Source organism: Bidens hawaiensis, unplaced genomic scaffold, assembly GCF_021521415.1.
Source record: "Bidens hawaiensis isolate Kalapana, Puna unplaced genomic scaffold, B.hawaiensis_p1.1 tig00005935_1, whole genome shotgun sequence".
NCBI classification, from domain to species: domain Eukaryota; kingdom Viridiplantae; phylum Streptophyta; class Magnoliopsida; order Asterales; family Asteraceae; genus Bidens; species Bidens hawaiensis.
The window spans coordinates 1213696-1221864 of NW_027491390.1; the positions used below are offsets into that span (position 1 = coordinate 1213696).

At 31.5% G+C, this 8169-nt stretch overlaps 1 pseudogene across 1 annotated transcript; it reads right to left on the reverse strand.

Annotated features, from left to right (window-relative positions):
• Positions 1 to 1998: 1998 nt before the first annotated feature.
• On the reverse strand, positions 1999 to 5258 carry LOC143631058 (phenylalanine--tRNA ligase beta subunit, cytoplasmic-like; annotated as a pseudogene). The gene is made up of 17 exons (XR_013153280.1): positions 5201 to 5258; positions 5054 to 5109; positions 4863 to 5005; positions 4655 to 4784; positions 4459 to 4574; positions 4309 to 4375; positions 4179 to 4220; positions 4030 to 4071; positions 3862 to 3938; positions 3371 to 3794; positions 3211 to 3312; positions 2964 to 3097; positions 2822 to 2896; positions 2615 to 2722; positions 2436 to 2531; positions 2278 to 2361; positions 1999 to 2146 (listed from the first exon to the last, which is right to left on the reverse strand). The product of XR_013153280.1 is annotated as a phenylalanine--tRNA ligase beta subunit, cytoplasmic-like (transcript).
• Positions 5259 to 8169: the final 2911 nt, after the last annotated feature.

The following is an 8169-nucleotide window of genomic DNA, read 5'->3' on the forward strand; positions in this document are numbered from 1 at the left end:
ACTAATCATCAAAGTTATATATATATATATATATATATATATATATATATATATATATATATATATATTACTAAACAAGATAGAATGTAGTAGGTAGTGTTCATTTAAGTAGTATACATGTATATTATACAAGTGGTTTGGAACACTTTTTATAAAGTGTAATAAGTATGAAAAAATCGAAATAAATATAGTAGAGAGAAATCTTATTTGTATTATTTGTGCTTTTTGAACTGGAATACTTTTAGCCCCTTAAACCTAAAATGACCCGATTAAGTTCATGTGGCTTTAAAGCGTGTTGGTTTGACTTAATCTATCTATTTTCCACCCAAAAAAATTTGAATTGGCATTGATGGTTTTTATTGCATTCTTGTTGCTTAAATATGGTTTTCTAACATATCAAGTTGTATATATGTGCCTCATGTCTTTTAAATCTAATGTATCTCAAAAGTAGCATAATCCAAAAAAATATGGTTTTTTAATAAAACAGAAAATATATAATGAAAGTCTAATTTTAAGCATATAAACAAAAATATTCTTAGAAAATTCCATATATCCCGCTTCAAACTTATAAAATATTATATTTTCTCTACTTATGTCTAAACAGCATCGAACATTATGGATTGAAAACTTATGATTTTGAAAAATATGAAATTTTGCAAGTTTATAGAGATGTAAAAATCCCCCAATTTTCTTTCTAGATCACTTCAACACGAGCTTACACAAATTCTATTAAAACCACGAAGACAAATACACACGCTTTAATGACAAATACGAAGAAACCAATATGTAACAAAGTGTATCACCAATTACACCTTTCATGAGTAGCCATTGCTAAACATGAGGAAAACCGGAGGAGAATATAAGTTACCCTATTAAAAACGTTTGAAAGCTTAGCATAATACGTTAAAATGAACTGAGATTGCATAACATAATACGATGGCCGGATTTTCTTTTTCTCTTTTTTTCTTTTTCTTTTTCTTCAATCTTAATAAATTATGAAACACCAAATGTCAACTCATGTTTATTAAAGTCATAATATTTGATATTAACTAAGTTCTTATGTATTTCTTCATATGCATTGATGATCCGAATTCTTCAACCTATATTAAATAAATCAAATCATATCCATCATACCATTTTGTATATATTTTTATATTGACTTTGATCAGGGTTGTGAAGGAAGTTGTTTATAACGAAAATGATTTATGGATCTTGACTAAACAAGTTGTCAAATATTAGATTAAAAATATAGCTTAAATCGGTTGCGTCAAAACTTTTGGACTAATTGTTAACTACGTTTTCAGAAAATTACATACCGATTGCTTGGATCGATTCCTTTTATTTTCTCAATTGTAAAATGAGAGATGATTTGTAGATTTTAACTTTTATAAACATTTTACGTTTGGTTATACCACTGGTATGATTTGACAAACCCTTTGCGTAGAGTTAATTTGACATCATACGACTCATATGATATGACAAATACGTTGATGTATGTATATAAATAGTTGGACCCATTGTTAATTAGGTATCATATTGAACGAGTCAAAAGATCATTACAGATTAAATTAACAAATTCTTAATTAAGAATCAAATATCAAATTTGCTACTAATTTTCTAGTTTGCAATTTGATAAAGTCATCCCTCCATAAGTTGACTTAGTCATCCATATAAAGTCAACAAATCCAAATAGATCACCATGAAATTAAGCTTTTAGTATTTTGTATTAGAATGGAATTAATAATATAATAAAATATTATGTTATTAATCACATACAATAATTATGCATCCAAATAGTCTATAGCTTGAGAAAACTTGTGAAGCAATGATCTTCTCATACCAGACTCGAAACAAAAAACAACCAAAGTAACCCGATCCAGATAACCCACCGAATCTTATTTGAATCGTGTAGTTTATAGAGTATTTTTCTCGCCTTATCACCTAAACAGGTATAACCAAGTAACATGAATATACTCCCGACAGAACACAAAATTTAAGCTCGTAATATAAATTTCAACAGTAAAAACCGACTCTTTCGATTAACAAGATACAATTTCCCACACTAAAGATATCCGCACTATAGCAGGCTCTCAATGTTGATCTCCACAAAGGAGCACGGGTCCTTTATGTCAAAGTTTTCCAACACCTGAAAGTCGTATAAAATACGTTACAAGGTCAAAAACATCAGAACAAATTTATAAAGTAATAATAATAATAATAATAATAATAATAATAATAATAATAATAATTAGTTTAAGGCCTGTTAAATTCAAGTACCCGTGGATGAACAATACCAAAAGTTCCTATCCGCTTCCCTTTGTAAACGACGTTAGCTTGTCTTCCCGAAAGAAACTCAGGGTCCTTCATTAATAACAAATTTGTAACTTTTTATGGTAACTTTTTTTTAAAATAACGCAATATGAGAAATTACTTACATCTGACGCTTCAATCTTGTAATTAGGTTCCTTACGATCCGAAGGTACACGAGGGTCTGTTACTTCCATTATTCTATCTACCAGCCCATGTATCAGCTGCATTAAAAAAATGAAATATTAATTATCCACATTTTAATAAATCAGAAGAATGATGGAACTAATATACGAGTTTATTTTACCTCAAAACCAGAAGGAGTGCCACAGTAAAGAGCTGCCAGCCGGCGATGATTTTTGGCCCCGACGTCTTTTGACTCATCCAATACAGTTACATCACCTACTTCAAATATCTACAGTTTTGAATATAAAAAATAGCATTATAAGCATATAACTTAACAGATCATTTAGCATTCATTTTTGACAAAATTATGGTATATTAAGTTGTTTACCTTGATAGGTTTCGGGTGATCTGTATTATGCGCAACTGTCTTCAGTATACCAGCCATGAGACTGCTTCTTACAACCTATATCATTCAACTACTATATTATATACTTTCTTAAACAAAAGGGTAAAAGTGGAAATAAACAAACCTCAAAATCTGCAGAACGAGGGTTTCCAATATAACCGCAGTTTTCTTGTCATCTTTACGGTTCAACATGGGGAAATTCTCTTTGTAAGAGCATAAAATCCATGTTAACACTTCCGTATAACCACACAGTGCGAACTAAACAGAAAAACAAAGCATAAAAATATATCAAGCACATACTAGAAAAAACTATTATTAGTTTATAAGTAAATGAGTTAAAACTATAAACTGAAATGATTAAAAATATGTACCTCTGTTCTAAGTAAGTCACTGAACTGATTCAGAGGCAAAGGCTTCAAAGATGCAGATATCTTCTTTTGAATGTTATTGAAACCGTAAGCAATCGCCACGTCCTTTGTTACAATAAAACAGAAAACTCGTGTCACTTACAATAATAATAATATTTTATACCTCTGCCACGTCACATGCATGAAGAACGTCACTTCTGGTTGGTGGAACCGACACAATAAAACTGCAGTCGTTATCTTCCGAGACAGATTGTTTCACATGCAACTGCATTTTGTTCAACAACCCAGCAACCTTATCTGCCTCTAATGAGACGCCAGCTATACGATTAATGTATGATAGAGACACCTTCATATCATATGGTGATAACTCGGGGCAAATATAGGATTTTCCATCTGGATATGTTACTTCAACTGGCTCAACTTCAAACTTCTGTTCACAGTAAACCGAGAACATTGTAACCATTGTGTTCAAAACAATCTTCGCTTTGGTCAAATCAGTTGCTGTGCATTCAATGAACACGTTTTTGGTCTTCAAAGAGATAGCTGAGTGGGCTCCGTTAATTATTGGAGGAAGAGACAACACGGTTCTGAACAAATCAATCGGTAGTTTGTAAATTAATGATCATATTTACTACAAAAATCAATATAGAATACCCGTTTCGGTCATAAATAACAGGGTAAACTGGAGAGTCTTCGATTATGTGTAAGAATTTCTTCAGTTTCATATCAGACTGCAAGTTCATAAAGCAAGCATAGATTTATAATAAACATGCGTTCACAGTTTCACACACGCATTAAAACGAAAATATACGCATGAATTACCTTGTAAAACTCCATCAGTTTATCAGCTTTGAAAGTTTCCACCTTTAAAAGAACACATCATAAAGTTTGTAACTTTCTAATATTACATGAGTTTGTATTTAATGTATGCTAATATGCACAAATCAAGTTTAAACAATGTTGCTTTTTACCTGTTTTAGTGGCTTGAACTCTATCTCTGATGGTGGCAAAGCCTGAATATATTAAGAAAAGAAATAAAGATAAATTACTAAGTGATAAAAATTACTGAAATGGCTTTATTAAACTTGCAAAATCACAAACCTCATACGTGAACGGGCCTTCTATTGTGTCCAAATCATGTGTACCAATAGCAACCAGAGTTCTTCGCCTGAAAAACATAGTATCTTAAAAGATCAGATATATAATAATTATATGCATACATATGTATTCTGATGATAACTCATATATTACCTGCATATATTCTGATGAAGCTTATCTTGGAGGTCAATAAAGCTGTTATATCTCGCCTCATTGAAAGTTATACCTCTCAAAACAGCACAAACGACAAACGGACGTATCACAGATGTCTGCAATAATATTAACAAAACCATAACTATCTACCAAATATAAAAAACTTAAGAGTTCTTGCTGCTATAAACAAACATACCTCAGGCTTTACATGCATTTTCAACATAGATTCCTTATTAATATTAGCAAGTTTGTAATTAGGTACAGAATCAACCCCACAAAATATGCGCAGTGACTGAACAAGTCCCTCAAGACATAGCAAATCATATCTGCATTTTAAATAAACACGTTACACTTGAAGTCAAAAAGTCAAAACATGAGCAACATGAGGAATGCTTAAAGGTTACCGATTGGCGGGAACGTCGATTTTGTAGATAATTTCTTCATCGGCACCAATTTCGTCGTCGTCTTTTAGATGTTTCTCCTTTCTTATAATTGCTTTCTCTGTCGTCCGGCAAATTATATTTAAAATTCGATAACTCATGCATATCTTGCTTGCATACATGTGAGATAGGAGTTAGGTTATGCAAATACTTACAACATCGTCAAGCTCGATTCCAAACTCGAAGCATAACTCATCGAACTCTTCTTGTGCTGACAAAATAAAACAATAACCAAACATTAAAATGAAACTGTTGGAAATTTAAGAAATTAGATCAAATTCAAATTGAAAGTTGAAACTCACTGTAGGTGCGTCCTAAAGCTTGGAAAAGAAGGTCTCTTCCGACACTAACAGTAGGCATGATGAACTAAATTTGCAGATACCGAGAGTTTTCTCTACAAAATAAGACGGATAATGTTAAAAAGTTCAATTTAGAAGTATGTAGAGAGGCGTAAAATAAATAACAAATAAGCAAATGCTTTCATATAACAATTAAGTTGATCACTGATTATTAATTAACAAAACCAACTCCACACACAAAACACAAAACCAACAAAATTCTAACCTACTTCCTACACAAAAAAACCCGAAAATTGTGCTGTTTGTGCAAGCTAACCATTGCTTCTGCAACATATTTTGAGAATATATATTGAACACAATTAGAAACAGACAAAATCAGAATCAACTGAATACATCTAGAGCATGATTAAATGAACTTGACAAACAAACAATGAGTGTTTTGCACCCGTTCCACAAAAGCAAGCAAAAGACTAACCGCCTAAGGCCATGTTAATTTCATCCGCGTCCACCATTTAAAAAAAAAACTTAATCATTCTTCGTCAATAGGTAGTTTGCAAATCCACTAATCTATGTTCATGAATTTAGTGAAAATACACATTGATAAGTTGGCATATCAATGTAGTTTTTACTTTTTAAAAGGTTTGGTTTTTCAATTCAAAAATTCTTTTTTTTTTCTTTTAAACATATAAAGAAATGAATGTATTGCTCATTTGAGTTATGAACAAATGTATACTTCATATCAGTTCATCATAATCATCGTACTCAGTAAATCCCACCAATAGCAAAGCTATTGTAGGGTCTGAGGAGAGTAAGATGTAGACAGCCTTACCTCTACCCCGTAGGAATAGAGAGGCTGCTTCCGGTGAAACCCCTAGCTCGATAGTAATTTTGCATCAAGCCATGGACATAAGGCACGTAACACTCAACCATTGGAACACCGGCTGATTGGTGCATGTGCCCCTGTCTTTCGGCCACCCACGCCACCACATGATGCTTGATTAACCTTCCGCCATTTTGAAAGTTATTTTCACGAAAATAGTAAAATAACGTAAAAATTAGTACAATTTCACTAATATCTAGTTCACCTAAACTCTAATACCTAGCTTACAATGTAATTCAAATTCATATAGCATAATCAACAATAGACTTACTAAAACAATAATAATAGATCGCACATTGAACTTTAGGATTACTTTACAGTCGAATTGAGAATACAAAAGTGTTACCGGTTAAGTCTGAACGGAGCTGCGATGGAGTCCGGCTAGGGTTACGAATGAACTTGCTGAGAATCTCAGATTATTATTATTATTATTATTATTAAACGTATAAATGAAATTAAAGTGAGCTAAACGTGTATACAAAATTTACGTTTATCACGTTAGTTTCATTTGTATTTGTTCCAAACCCATTATCCAAACCCATTATTATTATTATTAATTTAACCCGGTTTGATTTAGGCCAATGTATATATATAAGATCGGTAAAAAAAGCCAGAGTCAAATTGTTTGCTAAAACTAAAAACTGACCAAGAAACAAAATTAATGACCGGCTTCGTGGTTTTAAACCAAACCATAAACGTCCCTGGTGTGATCGTACGAGCTTTTGAAGATTTTTGTTGACATGGGGTTGGATTAATTTGTGTGAGTTGAAAAACTTAATGTAAAATTTGTAGTTTCCATTTTAGTTTAAACGATTTGGAAGGATTTTGGGTCATATCGGAAACACATTTAGGTAAAGGTGACTTGATATGCGAGGTTAAAATTTTCATTTTTTAAAAACAGCTTTAATGATATTTTTAGTCAAAGTTAAAATTGATAAATCTTTTTAACGCCAATACTTAAATGTATAACAAAAACGTGTGTTAATTTTTTAAGTTTAATGTAACAACTCACATAAGTTCTACATGTTAGGATCTCGATTAAGCAATACATTCACACAATCTAAACGTGGAAAATAAACGAACATGCGACACAAAGATTTTGTGGTTCGTTCTTAGCTGACATATGTCCAATGGTTTACACCAACAATTTATTACTGCCTTTCGACTCTTGTGACGGGAATTACAAATACAACATATAAATATATAGAGATCGATCTAGGGTTTCTTAATTGCTAAAAAAAATGCGACCGGTAAAGTTTGCTATACAATTTGCACAATAAAGAATTTTGTAGTTAACAACTTTTTATAGTTGAGAATTTATAGAAACATTAAAGTATTTATAGGTGAGTGATAGATTTTTATCAGGACATTTACGTAGTCCTCTACTTAATAGAGGACTGTAACTAACTTTTGTTAAGGTAGCACGTTTGTTTGTTGTAGTAGTTGACTAAAAGAAAAATAGTTTTTCTTTTATATTCGTTTCTCATGACACTTTATACTGATTTTATTTTCTTCTTTCTCCGAGCCTGCTGTTTTAATAAACGAACTTGCTACCTTCTCAAAAATTTGTTAAAGTCAGCTAGTTGAGGTAACGAACTATCTATATTTGCTTAAAATTTTGTTGTACTTGTACCACCCAAGGATACTCTTTTAACTTAACAAAAAGGCTTCTCTAAATTCTAAAACCTTAGACGACAGCTTATATTGCTATGTTAATAACTAAACAATATCATTTCAGTTTTTTATTTTTTAACTATTATTGCTATTTTTTAACTAAACAATACCATTATCCAGATGTAACTCGATTTATGTCATATATAATAACTTTTACTTAAAAAAAAACTATTATTTGGTTGAATACCATCCATGTGGCCTTGTCGTCTCCTTTTGGTAGTCACAACCAGAATAATTAATGACAATTAACATCAACAGTTCAGCTATGAACAATGGAAGAAGAGTAACTAACAAGTGAAATTAAATGATGACTTGGTTGTCGTCTCAAGACTTGAATCTTCGATACCTTTGACGATGTCTCGTTTGGAAGTGACAGCCCTATTATTTTAAATAACGAAGAACATTAAGTCATCAATAA